Raw genomic sequence first — 22648 nt, forward strand, 5'->3', positions numbered from 1 at the left:
CCTGCAAAGAGGGTAAGAATGGGTTCCCCCTTGCTTGTTGATGTACCACATGACAGTAGTGTTGTCTGTTTGAATCAACACCTGCCCTGGGTGAAGTAAATCTTTGAAAGCCATCAATGCAAACTGGACTGCTAACATTTCCTTCAAGTTGATATGCAAATGTTGGAGTTTGACAGGCCACGTGTTTTGCACCCATTTTCCATTGAGGTGTGCTCCCCAAGCCTTGTCCGAGGCATCTGTCGTTAGAATCTGACTCACCTCTGGCCGGGTCACAGAGAGTCTCTTGTTCAAGTGACATTCCTGAGCCCACCACAAAAACTCCTTCTGAATGCAAGGTATTATCTGAATGACAGTGTCTAGATCTTGGCAGTGCTGTGTCCATACATTTTTGAGATACCATTGAAGCTTCCTCATATGCAATTTGGCATTGGGAAGCACCAGAATACAAGATGCCATGAACCCCAAGGCTTGAAGGACTGTCCTTGCAGTCAGCCTGGACCGTAGAGACATTTGATGGAAATAAAGAGAAAGGCTTCTTTGTTTGTCCGGGGTCAAAAAAGCCATCTGGGAAGCTGTATTCAGTCTCACACCCAGAAAGCACATGTCCTGAGAGGGTACTAGACTGGACTTTGTTTCGTTCACAGAATACCCTAGGCATCTTAACACTGCCATCACATACTGTAGATGATGAAGTTGTTCGTCCTTGTCTTGTGCAATAATCAGGCAATCGTCCAAATAAGGATAAATCTGTATTCCTCTTAGTCTGAAAAAGGCTATCACTGGAGCCAGAACCTTTGTGAACACTCTGGGTGCAGTAGATAAGCCAAAGGGCAATGCAGAGAACTGATAATGTAAATTTCCAGCCCGAAAACGCAGGTACCTTCTGCAACTGGGCCTGATAGGAACATGAAGGTAAGCCTCTTTGAGATCCAGAGTAACCATCCAGTGATCTTTTCCCAACAGAGGTAAAAGTTGTTGTAAAGTCAGCATCTTGAACTTTGGAATGTCCAGGTAAGTGTTGAGGATAGATAAATCCAAAATTGGTCTCCATGTGTTCCCTTTCTTTGGAACTAGAAACAGGCGAGAATAAAATCCTAGGCCCACTTCTGACAGAGAAACTGGCTGTATAGCTCCTATTTGAAGAAGTAAAGAAATTTGTTTGTGAGCCTCTATCCTTTGCCAAGGAGGGACGTCTGGCATGCCTTTGAAAGGAGGCATGGTATGGAAATAGAACTTGTAACCTCGGTTTATAATGTCCAATACCCATTTGTCCTGGGTGACTAAATGCCAATTTTGCTTGAAAAGAGCCAACTTTCCTCCCAAAGGAGCTGCCAGGCAAGAAGAATCTGGCAGCTGAAAATGCAGGTCATTGGGCCTGTTTACGAAAGGACTGGCCCCTGCCCTCACCAGCAGATTGAGCAGGCGAACTCCATTGTCTCGGCCTGAAGGTACTCTGAGCTCTGCCCCTACCACGCCTAGATCTACCCCTAGACTGAGAATCAGAAGAAGGTCGCCCACCCCTTAGTAGGCCAATTTCTACTAAACTTTGGAGGTTGTACCTGCAAAAATCTTTAACAGTCTGCATAGACTTAGCCTTGTCTTCCATTTTCTTTAAGACTGACTCCACAGGAGGACCAAACAAAACTTCAGACTGTAAAGGGCATCCAGAATTCTAGACTTAACATGCTCAGACAAATTCTGATCCTTAAGCCAGGCGTGCCTACGAATAACTGAACCAGTGGCAGCCACCCTAGAAGAAGCCTGTAAAGCATCAAAACCACATTGCAAAGAGTGCTTACCCACCTGTTCAGAAACATGCACTAAATCCTGCAATTCTTTACACACTATGCCCTCTGCCAAAGCATCCACTTTAGATCTTAGCTGAGAAAGGAGGAAATTCTGATACTTCAACATATGAAACTGGCAGTTCAAAGCTCTCATTGCTAAAGTAGAAGAGGTATACACCTTCTTACCCCATCTATCCAAAGCTCTAGCTTCCTTATCCAGAGGAACCGGATTCTTAACAACAGAGGCTCTAACACCCTTAGGCCCCTGACTAATAGTTTCTGGGTCCGCCCTAGGATTCTTATACAGATATTTATGAGCCTCAGGCACCCTGTAATACCTGTCCGGTTTAACTGGGGCAGGAGGCACAGAATCTGGATTAAGGGAAGCTTCGAGAAAACATCTGAAACAACATCCAAAACTGGAGGTATAGCTAAGGGTCTATGCTGTGGTAAAAACAAGAACTCCCTAAGTCTCTTCCGTGAATCAGAGTAATCCTGTCCTTCCCACCTAAAATGCTCCCTCATGGAATGCAGAGTTTCTGAAAATGAAAAATCCTCTGGAGGAGAAGCAGAAGGAGTGGAATCCTCTGCATCAGAATCAGAATAAGGAGGAAATCTTGAATGTCTTCAGCAGAAGACTCTGAATCATCTGAGGCCTGCTCCAAACTTTCCAACTCTGGCTCCATCCTGGGCCTCTTATCAGGAGGGGGCATAGAACCTCTAATTAAAGTAATCAAATCCTCTGCCATTTTAAGCATGTGCTTTTAGGCACAGACCCTGAAGAACCAGAACTGACACCAGAGGAAGGCAAAACAGACCTGCCCTTAGAAGGAGCCTTAGAAACAGTAACAGAAGGCCTAACCACCTTAGGCATAGAAGGGAGAATAGTAACCTGAGAGGCCCCTTCAGCCTGACCTGCCTCCTGAGAGGCCACATCTTGTAAAATCAAAGTTTCCCCCTGGGACTCAACAGAAACTTCAGCCGGATCCACCTGTTCAGCTGTAGCTTCTAAAGATCCGGCGTCCGTAACGGACGAATCATCCTGCCTAGGCTTTAAAGATTTGTCTTTGCGCTTCTTAGTAGAAGCAGGCGCGGAACATCCGACGGCATATTATAATTACACCTCTTGCCAAAGACTAACCTAGCGCAATCTAACCTCCGCTTATAGTGCGCTTATTAAACCTAGCACAAAACCGACACCGACTACGCCGTGCTCGTCCCAAACAAGGAATACAAAGCGAGTGGTAATCCCTATGCGGTATCTGTTTCCCACAAGAAATACAATTATTCACTTTTTCTGACATCCGTAAGTAACTGAGGCAAGAAAAACAAAATATTCCCCAACGGGTACTTAGCCCAACTTGGTATCGGTCTGAAACTCCAGCGAAAATTTCAGAACGCCGAACGGCACTTGCAATGCTGCTTCTGCATCGGACCATGCGGCAAAAAAGACTGAGGATATGACGTCGGTCATGCGCCTTTATACCCTGATGCTCTGATGTCAGATCTAGGCGCCCATGACCGATGTCAGCCTAATACTTTGATATCCGGGCCGACCGAGGACAGCGGACTACCCATAAGTAAGGACTGCAGCAATGTGAGATGAAGAACATCAGTTTCTTCACCACCCTATCAATGTCCTCATCGGAAAGGGTCCTGGAAGACCTGGAAGATAAAGTAGGAGATCTGGATCTCCCTACAGAAGGGAACATTCATGAAGGAGAACCCGGTCAAAAAACTGGAGACCAGCTCCGAAAGGCTGGGAGCCGATACGGACTTAGTCAAAAGACTACCTCCTTTTGGCACAGAGGGCAATGGAACTGAAGAAGGAGAAGCTGATCTAGCAACTTTCTCTGGTGGCTCCGAATAAGCAGACGGAGCCGGAGAGCGCTTCTTGGAAGTCTTTTTGTCCTTTTTAGCTGGAGAGGATAATGCACTGGAAGACTTAGCCAAGTCTTCCTCAAAGGAGTGTTTAAGCAGTCCTTTCAAAATGAGCTTGTTCTTTCTCTCCTGTAGCACACGGGGACTGAAGAAATGACAAAACAAGCAGGACTCTTGGAGGTGAATAGCCTCCAAGCAGTACACGCACACAGAGTGCCCATCAGTTAAAGACATTTTATTGCTGCATTCAACACACTTTTTAAAACCCGAAGGCCTGTGTTCCTTAGGATCCTTGGACATGCTGAAAGGAACAAATTAATACGTACACGCACTAGACCCAACTAACAACAGAGACTCTAACTCAAACAGCCCAGAAACTGGTGGAAAAACAACAGGGAGGACTAGGTCCTCTAACTCAAACGGGCCTAGCCCAGGGAAACAAAGGAAGGAAAGCACCACTAGCCAGACACAACACTAAACGCTAACATAATGTAGCACCAAACCAAAGACCACAAGAAACAATGGGGAGGACTAGGTCCTCTAACTTAAACAGGCCTAGTCCATGGGGAAAGGAAATAAATGGGATACCCAAACAGTCAGACAAGGGTACAAAAAACAGCCAGAGAAACAAATACAGGCAGTAAAACACCACTACCACACACACAGAGCTATGAAAATAGCTTTTCTGAGCAACAAGTCAACAGTTTATAAAAATTTTATAAACAATATACCTAGCCACGGCCAAAAGCGAGACTACGTCTGAACTTAAGTGGCAAACGAGATCTGGGGAATAGACCTGTTGCATGATGGGATACCTCTTAGCCATGATCCAATTGAAGACTTCAAGCTAGGGTACGGCCGGGCCTGAGCTGAGGTTCGGCTCCGAACCCACTGGTAGGAATGAAGGGGAGACTGGACTACATAACATCACCTATTTACCTTTACTGGAGAAATTTGCTAAGAAAACAGGAAGGTTGGTAGACTGATTTAGAAACCGCCTCTGGTTCAAAGAAAGGATTTATTCTTAGAGTAAATCTGTCCTTGTGGAAAACCAAACAAGGGGGTTTACTAGACAGTGAGTTTAACTCCTAGCAAAGGTGATGGCCACCAAAAATAGAGTTTTCCATGCCAAAAATTAAGTCAATCTCAGCTGCAGGTTAAAAGAGGAATCTAGTCAAGTCAAGGCCTGTAACACAATGGTAATACCCCAAGGAGGGGCAGGATCCTCGAGTGGAAGTCGAAGAAAGACGGTACCCCTAAGAAAAGCTTTAGACAATCTATGGAAGGCAATGGAGGAGTGGTTCTCTCCAATATGAAAACTGAAGATGGCTGCTAGTTGAACCTTGACAGTGAAGTAGCTGACTCTGCCATGAAATATAGTTGCCAGAAAGTTCAAAATAGCTGGAAGAAGAGCTGAAAAAGCATCCAAGTTTTTGCTGGAAGCCTGGATAGAAAAGCTCTTCCACTTACTTTTACAGATCTTCCTGGTGGAAGGTCTTTGTGTAGAGGTCAAAATGTAAAAAACTTGGGAAGAAAGCCTTGACTGTCTAGCCATCACTGAAACTGAAGAAACCATGCGGTCAGTTTGAGGGCTTAAATATCTGGGTGAGGCAACCCGGACAAGTGAGACAGAAGATCTGGAGTGGAGAAAGGATGAATCAGATGAGACCACAGGAAGGGAAATGACACTTGTAGAGTCCAAAAAAGAAGAAATGTGGATCAAAGAGGCCTTTCTTCACTATGCATTCTGAAGAAATTTCAGAATGACAAGGGTAGGAGAAAAGGGGGACTACTGTGGATCACAGCATCACTCAGTGACTCCCCTTCTTTGGGGATAATGGCAAAGTACCTCTTGGGAAGGCAAAAAATACTGCAGCAAGGTTGGTCCCAACAGCTGAAAATCTGATCTGTCATTGAAGGATTTGGGAACTACTTATGAGGTGAGAAGAGTGGACCTGCTCAACCTGTCCACTAGAACACTGGATTTCCCAGAATGTGTACTGCTATTAGAAAGCAGTGAGAAGACATTGTCCACTGCAACATTATCAAGGTCTCCCGAACAAGCAGTAGGATCATGTTCCTCCCTGTTTGATGATGCACCAGAAAACTGACATACTGTCTGTCTGGAATGAAATCACACCTGTGAGGAGTGTGTCCTGGAAAGCCTGCAATATGTGGAAGACCACCATCATCTCCAAGATGTTGATGTGAAGACTGGCCTCTGCAGGGAACTACAAGCCTTAGATAGTCTTTCTCAAGAAATACCTCCCCACCCAACCCTAAGTGGTAAGAGTCCATGGTCACTGTGGCTTGGGTAGAGGGTAGTACAAAAGGATGACCCCCTGGGAGATTATCGGAGACTCCAGCCATCACTGAATAGGAGTCCTGCATATCTTTGTAAGAGATACCTGAATACTCATGGGCTAGCATCTGACTGACCACTAAACTGACAATGTCCACTGAAGCACCCTCATGTGATATCTGGTAAGAGGAATCAAAGTGATGGCAGCAAACAACAAGCCAAGAAGACAGCGGATCAAATTTGTAGGTGGATTTTGACAGGAAAGGACAGCAAGCTCATGTTTATGGACTGTGTAAAAAATGATTTGTGGAAGTCTGGCAATTTGTAGTTTCGTCCAAAACAGCTCCAATGAATTCCAAAGTCTGAAAATGGTGAAGTTTGGACTTCACTGCATTCACTATAATGCCTAGTGTTAAGCAAAGGTGCAGCAAGAAGTCCCTGGTTTACAGAGAATTCCACGTGGGGGCAACCATGTCATCCAGGTATGGGAACACACAGAACCCCTGCAGCCTGAGATGAACTGCAACCACTGCTTTGCACTTCGTGAACATGCAGGGGCCTGGTGAGATCAAAGGGCAGGGTTGTGAACTGGAAATGACTGGCTCCTGGACAGCATTGAAGAAACGTTATGGTGCAACTTTTCATTTGTATGTGGTAGTATAGATCTTGAAGGTCTATCAGACCTATCCAATCATCCTTCCTTCACAATGGAAAGAGGGACTGCACTATGACCTTCCAGATTTTCATTTGCTTTACAGATTACTTCAAATGACTAGGTCCAAAAACAGACTTAGGGACCATTCTTTTTTTAACACTAAAAAATGTAAGTAAACTCCTGAACCTTGCTGGTCTGGTAGGACCTCTTGAATGACTTGATTTTTTAGCAGCTGCTTTATTTCTAATGTTGTTGCTTCCCTTTGGGGGGGTGGAATATCTGAAGTTTCTTTAAGTGCAGTGGAGGAGAGAGAAAAGGGATAGAGTAGCCTCTTGTTATAATTATCTGCACCCATACATTTTGAGTGATGGATGTCCAGGCAATGAGGTGTAGGGATAAGCATCCCCCCTTACTGCCTCCCGAGTATGGCAGTCAGACAAATGATCAGGACATACAGGACAAAGAACTCAAACCCTGGTTCTGCAGGCCATCTCTGTCATGGGGCAATGTCCACCATTAAAGTTCCTCCCTCTGCCTCAGGGGGGTCTGTCACCATAAGTGTCAGTTGCAAATCCTTGTAACTTGCAGGACCACAGTTTCTTCCCTCCCTTCTAGTTTATGGAAAAGGTCCCCTAGGAGGGTAGAAAACCAGACTCTTATGGCAGACATGGTCTTACCATCTTTTTCATTCCTGGATAGTGTTTCTTTAACCTCTGGACTGAAGAGTGTCAATCCATTATGGAGAAAGATGTCTTAAAGTGCTCCACAAAATCACATAAACACATGCAATGCTGGTGCCCACAACCCTAGAGGTGTCTTCTGTCGTACTAGAGATGAGGTGCACTGAGACATTAGACAGAGATTGAAGGGTGGCCAACTGCAAGTCAACAGAAATCCTCTCCTCAACAGAAAGGAACACTGAAAGATTTGGAGAGCTCTTTGGTCAAATCCCTCTGAAAACACATACCATGCACCCTAACAGGCAAAGGTCATCGATGCACAGACTCACTTCCCAAACCTGTCCACTGGCCGAGACTCCCTGTTAGGGGGATGAACAGTGGAACTCTCTTCACTCAGTTTCTTTCTGTTGGCTGATGCCGCCACCACCATGGAATCAATGGCAGGATCCTTGCTTTAGTAAGGATGGTCTTTTGGGAAACCAAAATTTGCCACATTTATGCGAGATTGACTTGGCCATGTCTGGTTCCTTTCATGGCTGCTTAGAGGTTAAATATGCCATCTCATTCATGGGAGGGGCCACCCAAAAATAGATGGACCAGCCCCAAAAGCCTTAAGAAAGACAGACTCCTCAAGATGGTGTTTCTGAGAATCAATCCTCTTTCTGTCAAAGCATTTCTAGTATTTCACTGAATGAGATGTCCTCGGGGGGGGGGGGGTATCTGAGAGATTCTTTCCCCTCATCAAAGTCAGTATCTTTAGTTAGGGATGCCTGTGGAGAGCCAATGTGCCTTCGTTTACACTTATGCTTCCAATGAACCTCCCCAGGGAATTCTCTGGGGAGGACATGGATGCTGATTAGGGGTCCTCATAGTGGAGATACTCAAGACTTTTACAAGTTGGCTGTCCCAAGGAGAGAAAGCAGTAGGACCCAGGAAAATCCTTTGGGGGAAGCAAAGGATTTAAGCCTGAAAGTGAAGTCTGCTCCACAGAATGACAAATAACTTTTTCAAAACTATTGAAGATGGAGCTTAAGACTGCACCAGAAAGCCTTCCTATAGAAACTGTGGTATCAAACGATTGCATTTTGAAGTCACATTGAAACTGATATCAGAGCTAACCTGTTCACTGCCAAAGATGGGGGGGGGGGGACGTCTCTAAGAGTCACTCACCACCAAATGGATCAGAGATGCTGCCATTCTCAATGGAAACCAGGTCTTTGGATTAGCCTCAATAACAAAGGACCTACTGGGGAAGGAGAAATACTCTGAAAAGGTGATAGAACCATGCCCCCAACCCTAACAAGAGTCAGAGCCAGAAGAACTCCCAGCTGGATTTGGGTCCTGAGGAACTTCCTCATCATCCTAGCCATGTCTGCTTTTGACAGACTACTGAAGGACCAAACTCAGCAGGGTGAAGAAGCAGTGGAAGAAAGTCTGAAGATGGAAGAGAGGTCTCTGTTAAAGGATATGTGAGATCAGATCCAACACGGGAGAAGTACCAGATCCAATAAGAATACCTTCTGATGCAATAGTCAGGCCCAAAGTTTTCAAAACCTTCAAGGACAGTGCCAAAGAAGGAGAGCAATCAGGAGATTGCTTTTTGTTTCCTTGAATTTCTCTTTATCCTTGGCTTTCTCATGGCTCGTTTCAGCTCTGTATTTTGCTTCCAGCTTCTTAGCTGAAGGAGAAGCAGCAGAGGAAGGAGAGAAGTGAGCAGGGAAAACTTCTCCTACAGAGGCACGAAGGAGGCTCTTAATAGCAAGTTTATTGCTTCTCTCCACAAGAGCTCTGATGCCAAAGAGCAACACAAACTGGGCATTGTTTGATAAGGTTGGCAGCTCCCAAACAATAGACACACGCATGTGCATTTGAGTTGAGGATTTTGTGGCACAAAGCCACAATTCTTGAAGTCCAAAGATTTGTTAGACATTTTCAATAATCCAACCAGCTACAAAGAAGTTAATAATAATAATCGCACAAATTTTTAGAAAACACTTTACATACTATTAAAACCTACAAGAACTATGACTATCACTCTAAATATTATAATAGAAAAACACCTAAACATTAACTGTCAACAACTACAAAGTGCCAACAGGCAAACAGAGAGGGTATAAGGGGGGGATATATATATATATATATATATATATATATATATATACACACATATAAATATATGTATATATATATATATATATATATATATATATATATATATATATATCTGAGTAAGGGAAGGCACAAGAACTACAAAAAACAAATACAGGATAAACCTCAGAGAAAAACAGTGAATATCACAAGAAGATTAGCATTTAACCTTGATTAAATGAGCCTCAGCAAAGGAGACCACATCCATAGCATTCGAGCAGAAGAGATATGAGGTACTTCTCTCTCTTTATAGGGGCTTATGGATAAGGTGAGAAGCCTCAGCACTGGATCAAAAGGCTGAGAGTGGCTGAAGTTGGATCTGAAATGAATCCGATATCTGATACGAATTTGCTGAATGCACGGAAGAGACAGCATGCAGCAATAGGATTAACTAAAGCTACAGCTGCCAGGTCAGGTTTGGGATGAGTGTATAAAAACATAAAAGAGTGAGGAACTTTATACATACATTCTGCCTTTTTAGGGGCAGCAGCTTAACTATAAGAAAAATTGCAGGCAGTGACATGCTCATCCTCCAGAGCTGACAGAAGTGAATGAATCGATTCAGGTTCTAGAAATTCCTTCTGTAACAGCTCATAGTTTTTTCTGAGAAAATAAGAAACCTCAGTATTCTCCCATTGAAAACACTGGCACATTCTGGAAAAATTCTCAGAGAAAGATAAACCTCATAGGGAAAAATCAGAAATTGAACTGAATCAGATAACAGAAGAAATCCCAGTATCTCTCCTTTCATCTTCCTTTCCAGATTCAGAATCTTGAATCTCTTCAAGAAAAGAAGTAGCTCTCTTTCATCTACCACAAACAGCTATGTAAGAAAGAATAGTCTGAATTAAACCCAGAGTCAGATTCATTAAACTATAACTATCGAAGAAAATTTGAGGAGGAGTAGATACATGTTAAGTTAGTTTTTTTGACATGAAAAATGGAGCCAAACAGTGTTATTAATGGCAGTAGCAGGTCGCTCGGGGATGGACACAACACTCTGACCAAACAAGGAAATCTTCCCTGTTCCCTCTCCCAGGACTGACAAGAGTGGGTCTCCCCTGCCCACTGAGGGGCTAAACCTCAGCATGTAGTGGCTGTTACACCAGAAGGATTCAGGGTAAAAGATGAGTGGTTTAAGGAACAATCCATGGCCACAGCAGAGTCACCACCTGTGGCTGAGGAAAATTGTTAGCTCACTGTGGTAGCAAAGGCTGTTTAATTCTTTCTTTTTTGTGGCTGGAAGGACTGACAGTGAGATCAGTAGTTTGTTGCATGGTCCAGCCAAAATCTGTCTCTTTTTTCCAGGGAAAAAAAGCAGCAACAGCCGGTAAACATTTAAAGTCTTTACAAGTCACTTTTTCACACAAACGAAAAACATGCTTTATTTTACTTTTTTGTACTGACAACATATTTCAAACAATTTCTCCACAGAAAAAATGATTTTCAATTACTTTCAACAACTTTTTAACCAAAAAGAAAAAAATATCTGCATTCCCACTTAAATGTACAGTTAAGGCTCATAACAGTCTGTTAAAACACAAACTTATAGCTTAAAAATAACTTTCCAAAACAGGAAAGGACAATAATGCAAACTATTTTTTTAAATGTGGAAGGGAATGAACCTGCCCAGTAAAGGAATAGCACAAGCTGACTGGAGATCCTTGAAAGCCTGCAAAACAGCACTCTCTTCAATGGCAAGAAAGTGCAGAAGGGTCTGGCACTCAAACCTGCCGATTTAGTTAGCTCAGCACAAGATGACTGATGGTTTGGCCACGTGGAAGGTGTCTTGAAGGCTTTGAAAGCTGGCCGACTGTTACAGTCTTAGGGCAGGATAGCATCCATATAGCTACTGCTACTATAGCAGTGATCAATATGATCACCATCAGATGGCATTCATGTGGATGTATGGAGGTCAGAAGGGAAGAATGTGATAAAGATCTGGAAGATTTTGTTTAACAATATTTTAAAAGAATATGAAGCACCAACATCTTAGAAGAAAGCTGTGGTGGCTGAATTACCCAAAGACAGTAAAGAACCATCGGACCCATCTTCGTATAGACCAATTTCAATTTTAAACCATGATTATAGTGTTAATGTCTATATTAGCTAAAAGAAAGAGAAAAATGTTACCATAATTAATAGATATCAAGTGGTTTTGTGGAGAAAAGACAAACATTTGACAACATTAGCAGAATTATGATGATCCGGAGGGAAGCAGAGTGTAAGAAAATACTATTGGTGGTGGTGGGCTCTGATGCAGAGAAACTATTCAACCGAGTAAGCAGGAATTTTATGAGTAGGGAGATAGAAGCATTTGCATTCCCTGATACAATAATAATAAGTTTAATTAAGAGGATATATGAAGGATTGGAGGCAAGAAGTAACGTGGGAGGGTTCCTCTCTGATAAGCTGTATTTAAACGTAAGAGTCAGATTTATTTATTTATTTTATTTTACATTTGTTAACCAGGAAAGTCCAATGGACAAATGTCCCTTTTCAGTGAAGGCCTGGGGAGAAAAGATCCATATATAACTAATGTATAAGATCAGAAACAGCACAGACATTACATTAAAATTAAGATCAGAAATAGTACAGACAGACATTACATTAAAATTACTACTGACACTGGAATAATACATTACTAGAGTATGTCATCTTTCCCTTTTGTTATTTGCATTATATTTAGAGCCACTGGCAAAGAAAATAAGGGACTCAGAAATTCAAGGATATAATTGGTATGGTAATCAAGAAAAGTTGGTTTTATTTGCAAATGATATTTTGAACTTGATAAATCCAGAAAAGGTCATCCCACTGTTGTGGAACATTTTCGGCCAGTTTCAAATCTTTTCAGTATATATAATTAATTAAGATAAAGCAAAGGCTATAGCTGTAAATTATGTACCAATACACAAATTGGTTCAGCAATACCCATATTTATGGGGACACAATAAGACAACATATTTAGAAGTATGGATTGAATATGCTTTTGTTACGGCAGCTAAAGAAATGTGGGAAGAGACTAAAACATAAAGAAAAAACTGCCAGAAAGGATAAAAAGCCAGTAAAACAAATTGCTCCACGGCTGCAAAGGTGGCACTGGAAATCCAGAGGCAAAAAAGTCCAAAACAAATGCTGGTTCTCCTTCTTCCACACCAGTAGAAAATAAAAGGCTGCCAGTAGAGTAAAAAAACCTTCGCTTTATTGTAGAATATTCACACCAACAATCCCATCAAGCGCTTTCGCTCAGCCCTTTGCTGAGCTTTTTCAAGATAAAATAACCTTCAAATGAACACTCCTTATATACATTTAAAATTCAGCTAATTGTGTAATTAATTGTTTAATTGGAAAAATTTTTTTCATTTAACCCTTCATTTCCTTTTCCTACAAGGGATGTTTTTAACCAGCCTTTGCAAAATGAAAGTTGTTACATGTTGAAATGCAAAGTGCTGCAAAACCCATTCGTTTTTAAACTCATTAAGTTGCTATTTGGTATGCACAGTAAAATAAATAAATCCATCTACAAACCTCAAATTACTAAACCATTTTTTCTTTTTCCCAAAGGGGATATTTTCAAACAGTTTTTGCAGAATAAAACTTATTACATAAAAAAATGTAGAACACTGCCAATTTCCATTAAATGTACACAATATTAAAATAAATCCATCTGCACACATCAAATTAATAAACCAAATATATACATTTAAATGCTCAGGCCTTCTTATAAATAATATTCAACCAGGTATATATTAAACCATATGTCTGTTTAATGATTTAAAAATTCAAAGTTTATGTTGCCTGTCAATAATTATCATGAAACTTACTCTCTGGAGAACCCTTTCAGTTGATCCTACAGACACTATGGCCTTGAATTTATAATTTTGCCTTTCTTAATTTCAAGACGCTGCTGATACTGCAAGCATCATTTAGACCTGGCCGTCTTCCTGCATCTAGTCTTAGCTGCCATATCAATTCTTTGTATTCCAACAGGGTCTCCCAATCACCCCCTCTAACATCTGCTTTTACCTGTTCCAAAATGATGAATTTAATCTCCATATCAGGACAAAAAAGGGAATGTCTATAAAAAGCATTAGTTTCCTTTTTTTTAGTTATGTCATAAAAATGCTCATAAATTCGTCTTCTTAAAGTTCTCTCCATTTTTCCTATGTAAAAACTTTTGCATTTCATACATAAGCCCAGGTAAACAATAAATTTAGCATTACAATTATAATAGCCCCTCGGTTGACACAAAAATTTTCTTGATGGTAAATATAATTTGTGTCCATTAAATATCGCTGGGCATTGTTTGCACATTCCACATTTATATGTGCCTTCTTTTTTATTGTTCACATTTAAACCTGTTTGTTTGGTCTGTTTCATTTCCAACATTTCTTTTAAGTTGGTACCCCTCCGTCTAACGAATCTGGGAAACTCTGGGATCATACTGCCCAACCTGTCATCCAGTCTCAAAATTGGCCAGTATTTTCTTACACAGCTTTCTACAGTGCTCGAGTCTATACCAAAAGTATGAATGTATACCTTTTGCTCTAAATTTTGCAATCTATTGCTTGTTTGGCAATTTAACATACCTGCATTAATCAGCAGTGGTTGGTATTTCGTCCCCCTATTGGTGCTCACTTCCTTTGCCAGTTCCTCAACCAAACCACTTGGGTACCCTCTTTCAGAAAATCTTGCTTTTAAAAAATTAACTTCTTCTCTGAAAAATTGTGATGTATTACACATTCTGGAGGCACGAATAAATTGACCCTTGACTATTCCTCTTTTTTGATAATCAGGGTGATTACTTTGAAAATGCAAAAATGCATTTGAATAAGTGGGTTTCCTAAGCACTTTAGAATTAAACCTATTATTGACATTATCCTTAACTAAACACACATCCAAATAATTTAAGCTATCTAAGCTTAAAGAATGTGTAAAAGTTAAGAAGGAGGTGGTGGAATTGATGTAATCAATAAATTCCTGGACACTGGCCCTGGTGCCTTCCCATATAAGGCAAATATCGTCAAGAAATCTGACATAATGCCTAATATATCGTGACCATTCTGTGCCAAAGATGTATGTCTGTTCCCATTTATGCAACACAATGTTTGCATAAATGCTGGCACAGGCTGCCCCCATTGCAACGCCCGATTTTTGTCTAAAAAATTGGCCATTAAAGCATATAAAATTGTTTTCCAGAACCAATTCCATAAGTTCCACCAATAAATTGGTGGTATTGGGAACAAGCTTAGCTTCATTGACTAAAACATCACTAAACCAACTTAATCCTGTAAAATGCGGTATACTGGGAAACAGTTGAACAATATCTATAGTAACTAATAAAAAATCTGGATGGTATTCTAGGGATTGTAAGCCCCTGAGGAAATCCCAAGAATCCTTGCAAATGTATTTTAAAGAGGCTGTAAACTGTTTCAAGGTATGATCTATAAATTTCCCAACAGGTTCTGTAATACTCCCCTGTCCCGATACTATAGGCCTAAAGTTTAAGGGATCCAACCCTTTGTGTGTTTTCGGGATCCCAAATATTACAGGAATTCTTGGTTTGGCAACAGTTAAAAAGTTATACAATCTTTCGTTAAAAACACCTTGCAAAAGGTGATCATACAAAATGAAACCAATTCTGGAATATGCCATATGTAGCTCATTGCTGGATACCTGTTCATATTGCTCTGGGTCCTGCAACATCCCATTAATATGGTGAACATATTCAGTGTTATACATCAAAACAAGACCCCCCCCCTTATCTGTTTTCATTGCCCTGCAGTTACTGCTTCTAAGTTCCTTAATCAAGTTCATCTCCTTCATGCAAATATTTTTCCAATTAATCAATTAATTACACAATTAGCTGAATTTTAAATGTATATAAGGAGTGTTCATTTGAAGGTTATTTTATCTTGAAAAAGCTCAGCAAAGGGCTGAGCGAAAGCACTTGATGGGATTGTTGGTGTGAATATTCTACAATAAAGCGAAGGTTTTTTTACTCTACTGGCAGCCTTTTATTTTCTACTTGTGTGGAAGAAGGAGAACCAGCATTTGTTTTGGACTTTTTTGCCTCTGGATTTCCAGTGCCACCTTTGCAGCCGTGGAGCAATTTGTTTTAGAGACTAAAACATATTACAATAAATAAGAAATTGGAAGCCACTGTTTATGGATATGTATCGCTAAGATGCAAGCAGTGAAAATGTTTTTAGTCCGTTTAGTTTTATATACAGGTCAGGCATTTTTATTAACCAAGGGTGAAATTGTGGACAATACTAAAGAGTTGAAGGAATTTATCCGAGGAGGGAAGAGGTCAATAGTTGAGAGGTGATCCTCCCAAAAGAACAAGATAGTTTAGGATTACCTGATTTGATGGGGTATTTTAAAACTACACAATTAGGGCTGATACACGTAACACAAGTAGGTTATAATTCAAAGTAGAAAGGGATGGATAATAATGAAGTACAGGAGAAGTTCAATAAATAAGGAGAGCGTGGGATTTTGGATGCAGATCCTTAAGAAGGCTAACAACTACCATACAGACTACTATATTCATCAAGTTGCAAAAAAAGTACTTTAAAAAGTAAACCAATACAGGAATGGTGAAAGGAGATTTGGCCAATAGGAATGACTAAGTAGGGGTGCAGAAAATAGACAAGACAGGGTTGGAATTTACTGGAGAAAACTGGAACCAAGATTCAAGGAACAATTTATTAGACAGAAAAAGGTAACAGACTGGGATGAGGCCAACAAGATATTTGCATTGTAGGTTAGAGACTGCCTTCTCTAGCAGGGATTGATAGACTACAGGCAAAGAGAAAAGGATGGGGGAGTCCTATGTGAAAGACCTACTCTAGTCAAGTTTGTTGTCAAATCTGGAGCAAATGTTGGTGTTAAAAAGGGGAACATTTGTAGGGTATATAAAATAGTTCACAATAATTAAAATAATCAAACATTGGAAATTAGGAAAAATTAGGAGGAACGAGTAGAAATTTTACAAAGGAACACAGGAATGGCATATGTATTGCTTTTAAATATGCAACAAAGTCCACAAGATTAAAGCTTTTGCCTGGAAGTGTTTGCATAGGTGTATTTAAACCCCAAGCAGACTTTAAAGACTAGATATATGTTGGAGTTGTGATGGGGAAGTAAAAGGTAACTGGAAACATTTTTTTTAGTCTAATGACCTGGCAGATTTTTAAAAATTTCTTGTATAGTAAGTACTCTGCCAGAAATATTGGGGGAATAACCAAGGAAATGATTCTTCTGAGATGGGACACAGGATCTGAATTGCCTTGCCCTAGCAAGGCCTTATTAAATGTAATGCTTTTGGCTTACAAAAAAAACAATTACTAGAAAATGGAAATCAGAATCTAAACCAACTGTAACTGAAGTATTAAATGTCATTAAAGAGATAAAAGAACTTGGAGTAAGACCTTTAGAAAAGGGAAGGAGCAAATTACATAAAAATAAATGGAAGTTGTGGGAACGGTACGTGCAGAATAATGCCCTGGAGGAGCAGTAGTGAGGTTTAAGAGAAGGAGTAATGGTGTGTATGACAGTTATAAAGAAAGAAAAGATATATGCAATGTATAATGTATTAAAAACTGTTTTTACTTTTCTTTTAATGTATGTGCGCTATCTCTTATGTGAAAATTTAATAAAGGTTTAAAAAATAGTTCTCTCTCGAAATACTCAACTTCCACAGCACAGTTTATCATTTCCACTGTGAAGTGTTCATAGACACCTTCCTCTTTCCACTCAGGAAAAAAACCTTGTAGAAACAACTATTTCTAATGTCTTTAGTAAGAGGTGTTTTTCAGTAATTGAACAGAGCACTCTGGGAAAATATCCAGCTTCAAGCCATAATTGTGCATGCAACCCTCCCTGCTCGACCTGCTCTTTGAAGTGTAAAATTAATTCCTCAGCCTGTTTGCTAGAATGGTTATTGCTGGCTCAGTGGGCATTCTCCATCTGCTGCTGAAATTCAAAAGATATGTGTCAAATGTGTATCTAAAGCAGTAACCTAGCATTGCATTCAAAATAAATGTTGAACTAAGATGCTTTGAGTATGTACCATAGCAGCTAGTCTAGGTTGGTAAGGAACATTTGTTTGGTTTTTGTTTGAAAATGGATTCCTATCAATTCTCACTGATACTTCAAGAGAAAACCTCAGTACTTGACAATATAGGCATTATGACTGATAATGCATAAGATGAGGGCCTATACTACACTGAATATTTAACTAAATAGACTAAAATGCCTGGATCCCTTTTCTGTGAGAAGGTTGCTAAGATAAGCTGACACTCACTGCCAGTTTAAGACCACTAGGTTAAATGTCCCAGAGAATTGTTGATTAAAAAAAATACCCTGAAAGAAAGGGATACTTCTTGTTTTCCCTGTGAAATGTAATATGTAAACTGTCAGAAGCTTTTCGAAATTAATTTATACCCTAATGATTCAACACACTTTTTGTTAACTATCACCTTAAATGTAACCTTCTTTCCACCATTCCTCCTCTAAACTTAGTTGCATGGTACATTCACTTAAAAGCTTTCTCCTACCTTCTGCTTGATTTTTACTCTCTCCTGCATACCTTCCTTTACTGCAATTTTATCCTCTGTACAGCCATCTCCCCATTTCCATCTCCTTTGTTTTACTTTTTTTCATTTGCTTGTCTGTTAGAGCTTCCTTTTCTTCCAATCTTCCACAAGTCTTTTTCCTCACTTTCCATCTCCATTTAACTCTTAGTCGTAAGTCTTAATCCACTTTCACTGAAATTTTTTTTTTACCTGATCTCTCCTTTCATTTTCATGTCTTTCTACTGCATATAATGCTGTTTTGTTATTTTTCATACCTTGTTGTTTTATACTTTCTCCTATATCAACATGTATATATTGGCAATTCCACTCCTGCTTCTGTTTTTACTTCTTCGTTTAATCATGCACTCCATCACAATGCAGTTAACAACAATTCATGTTTTCTGTCTAGTCATGATAGTATACATCTACTGTAAAGTGTTTATGGCCTGATTTCAGCAACTTTTTGAGATGCTAGCGAGTCTTTCTCATGGGCATCAATATAGGATTCATGAAGTTCCACGTGATAGAACCATATAATCACCAAGCTTTGTAATACCAGGAAAAGAACGTTGAACAAAAGTAAAAAACACTAATTCCCAGAATGTTAGAGCCCTTGTCACTGAAACAAACAAACTTAGGAGCTAAATAAAATTCACCAAAGCCAAGTCTGAGGCTAAAATAGTTATCCAAGCCAAAGACAATCACAAGGCATTTTTAGTTATGTTCATAATCTCAGAAGCACAACACAACAATGGACTGAGCTGATTGTGAATGATGTTACCTACACTGAGGCTGAAGATATAATGAACCTAAAAGGCAATAAATTTAGCTCTAATTTTCCCCCTCTCTCCTGTCCATCAGTCCCCTCAAGATATACATGAAACTGGTTCTCCTACAGCTATCACACAAGACCAAGTCCTACAAGTGCTAGCAAAAGTTAAAAAAAAAACTGCATCATTGGGTCCTGACAATATTCCTGAATGCATACTAAATAGCATACCCCTAACAACACTGTTCAATCTCATCTTCCATACAGGTTTTGTACCAAGCGAGTGGAGAACAGCTATAGCCATTCCTCTGCATAAGGAAGGACATTCCACAGACCCAGGCAATTACACAACTGTAAGTCTGATCAGCCTCATATTCAAAGCCATGGAAAGCCTTATCACGGAATTAATCAATCAGAACATATGGAACCTTCAAACACTAGACCTGTCTCAGTTTAGATTGAAAGACAGGTCATGCTTACTCACCCTGGTGGATTTTTTTGAAAAGGTCACCAAAGCAATGGATGAAGCCAGAATGGTACAGAATGCATACCTAGAAGTGGCCAAAGCTTTTGACATAACTTCCAAATCAGGCATAGTAGAAGAGCTAAATAAACTAGGAATAAACTCATATGTCACTTGCTACATTCGCATATGGCTCACATATAGGACACAGATAATCAGAATATGGAAAGTTACCTTTACAAAGAGATGAGTCCCCCAGGGTTCTGTGCTGGGACCTCTCCTGTTTGGCATCTCTTTTTGGTAGTGAAAACTAATGCCAAAGGGCTCTGGCTGACTAAATCTGCATATGACTATAAGCTAGAAACAGTCATTGAATCCCTAAATGACTTAGCCATCATGCAGGAAGGTTTGTCTCAAATAAACAACTGGTGTCAAAATCATGGTCTGAAACTTGATGCAAAAAAAAAAATGAAAGAAAAACCTTACACAACTTAGAAGACATCAGAGACAAATGATTTTCACCTGAATGAAACTTGGAAATGGCAGCCAACTGTACTTTAATAGTAGAGAAACTAGCCTTCTCATAAAAAATGAAAGCTAAAAATTCAAGGACAGTGGGAACTGGGGCAGTAAAAGGGTCCAAATCTCTCTTAAGGGCCCATATTGAAAATCTCTTCCATTTACTTTTGTAGATTTTCCTGGTAAAAGCCTTTTGAGAAGGCAAGAGAATATGCCAGACTGGGCAGGTAAGCCTGGACGGTCTAGCCATCACTGGAACTGGAAAAACTATGTGGTCAACTTCAGGCCTGTTATGTCCGGGTGAGTCATCCTGCCAGATGAGACAAGAGGTCAATGTGGCAAAGGAAGGGAAATCAAATTTGATAAGTCCAAAAAGGTACAATGAGAATAACTCTGATATTCAACCAGTATCCTTTCTATAGAAATTTGGGGATTAGCAGTAACATGGGATAAGCATAAAGGAGAGCGGAGAGCCAATCATGAACTACAGTATCTCTTGCTGACTCTCCCAAAGGGGGGACCAGGGTGAAGAACCTGCTACACTTGTTGAGGGGAAAAGCAAAAACATTGCAGCATAGTTGGCCCCATCAATGGAAAATTCTCTCTGCCACTTCAGTGTTGACAGACCATTAATGAAGCATCAGAATGGACCTGATTAATTTGCAAGCATGTTGGCTTTCCCCAGTATGTGCACTGCTATAAGAAAGCAGCTGGAAGAGATTGTCTATTGCCACATTCTCATTGCCTGTGAGAGGATAAGATCTGCTTCGCCCGTGTTTGTTGATGTACCAGACTAGAAACATATTGTTCATTTGAACTGCAATCATTCCAGAGAGGAGAGAATCCTGAAAGGCCTATAATGCTAGGAGGACTGCCCTCATCTCCAGGACACTGATCTACAAACTGGCCTCTTCTGAGGACCATGTACCTCGGACTGTACTTCCCAAGAAATGCCTCCCACCCCAAGTTGGGAGGTCTCCATGGTCACTGTGGCCACTGGTAGTGGGAGAACTGGACGGCCCTGAGAAACTTTGTCTGAACAGATCCACCAAAGAAGGTATTTCTAACAAACTTGTGTGATCTTGACTGGTGTGCACAAGGGCTGATAAACAATAGCCCACTGTATTGACAGAGTCCACTGCAGAGTCAGCATATGAAATCCGGCTAATGGAACCAGAGTAATTCCTGCTGCCATGGACCTTAAGGCTTGGAAGACTAGTCATACTGGAGAAGAATGCGAGATCAATTCCATGACCTGGGATCTGAGGGTTTTTACTCTTGTTGGAGGAAGTGAAGCTATCTAACTAACAGTGTATAGATGAGCACCTATGAACTCCAAATTCTGTATAGGTAAGAGCTGTGACTTGCTGTAGTTGAGTGTGATGCATGGATTGAGACATAAGTGGTGCAAGTAGTCCCTTGCTTGTATAAGTAGATGCCTGGTTGTAGAAATCAGGAGCCAGTTGGCTAGATACAGAAACACCTGGAATCCCAGTAGTCTCAGGTGAGCTACTACTACCACCATGCCCTGGGGGATGCGGCGAGTCCAAGGTGCATTGCTCTGAACCGGTAATAACTGTCTCCCAGACAGAAGCGCAGACATCTTCTGGAGTGCCTGTTTATTTTGATGTGATAGTATGCATCCTGAAGATCTCTTGAGCACATCCAAGCGTCCTTTTGCAGCAGGGGCAAAACAGACTGAAGCACAACCATCCAGAACTTTGAATATTTCACATGCTGGTTTAGTTTGCTGAGATTCAGAAAGGGTCTCAAGTCCCCTACTTTTTTTTGGCACTAAAAAGAATCCTGAATAGGATCCGGATCCTATCTGGTCTTGTGGGACCATCTGGATGACTCTCTTTCTAACAGCTTTTTGATTTCTAAGGTTGACACCTCTCACTGATTGGGTGGAACACCGGAGATTCTTTTCATTTTTGTAGGGGGAATTTGAGAAAATGGTATGAAATTACCTCTGGATATGATCCTCTGAACCCAAGTACCTTTTGTGATGGATGCCAAGACTTTGTGGTGGAGAGATTAAGTGTCCCTCACTGCCTCCAGAAATCAGCAGCTAGGCAACCTTTCAGAAGCTCTGGTAGGGTTTTGTAGGAGAAGGAATCACAGAAACCCTGTATCTGTGGGCCACCACTTCCACGATAGTGGCTTCTTTCAAATGCAAAGAGAGGAAATCAATCTACTCGAGTCTTGGAAAGGAACCTGTGACTTGCAAAATCACATCTGTCTACCTCCTCACTGATTCCCTGACAAGGGTCTCTGAAGGGTAGAAAAGTGGATCCCAATGGCAGACAAAGTCTTTCCATCTTATTAACTTCTTGACAGCATTTCCTTTACCTTTGGACTGAACAAGGATGATCCATCAAAAAGAACACTGATGAATGAAGACTTGAAGGGCTCCATAGAATCACACAGGCACATCCAGGCATGTCTCCTGATAGCTATGTCCAAACCCACTGTCTGATGTACCCTCTACAATGTGGGATATCCGATTTTCCAGGCAAGTTTGATATGGAGTGAAGGGTGGCCAGTTGTGAAGAAACCTTGTTATGGTCCTCCACAGACACAGACCCAAAAAGAGATTTTGAAAATTCCTTTGTCAAATCTCTTTGCACCCTTGCAAAGTGCACCAAAAAATTAGCAATTGTAGGGCAAAGTTCACTGAAGTGTGAATGCCTTTTGCAAATCAGTCCAAAGCTACTCCCTTTTAGGGGGATGGACAGATGAGCTCTGTTCCACAAGCTCTTTCTTAGTGGCTGCCACCACAACTATGGCATCTACTAGACCCCCACCTTGCTCCAGTGGTCTCTGTCCTGGGGGGGGGGGGGGGCTTAAAAATCTATTGGG

General features: G+C 40.8%; 1 protein-coding gene across 1 annotated transcript in view; it reads right to left on the bottom strand.

Moving 5' to 3' along the window:
• The window catches only part of ODF2 (outer dense fiber of sperm tails 2), a 1208318-nt gene that overhangs the window by 327933 nt on the left and 857737 nt on the right, over positions 1-22648 (bottom strand). The window lies entirely within an intron of this gene.

This window comes from Protopterus annectens, chromosome 16.part0 (assembly GCF_019279795.1).
Source record: "Protopterus annectens isolate FY-2018-M chromosome 16.part0, PAN1.0, whole genome shotgun sequence".
Classification (NCBI taxonomy): Eukaryota; Metazoa; Chordata; order Ceratodontiformes; family Protopteridae; genus Protopterus; species Protopterus annectens.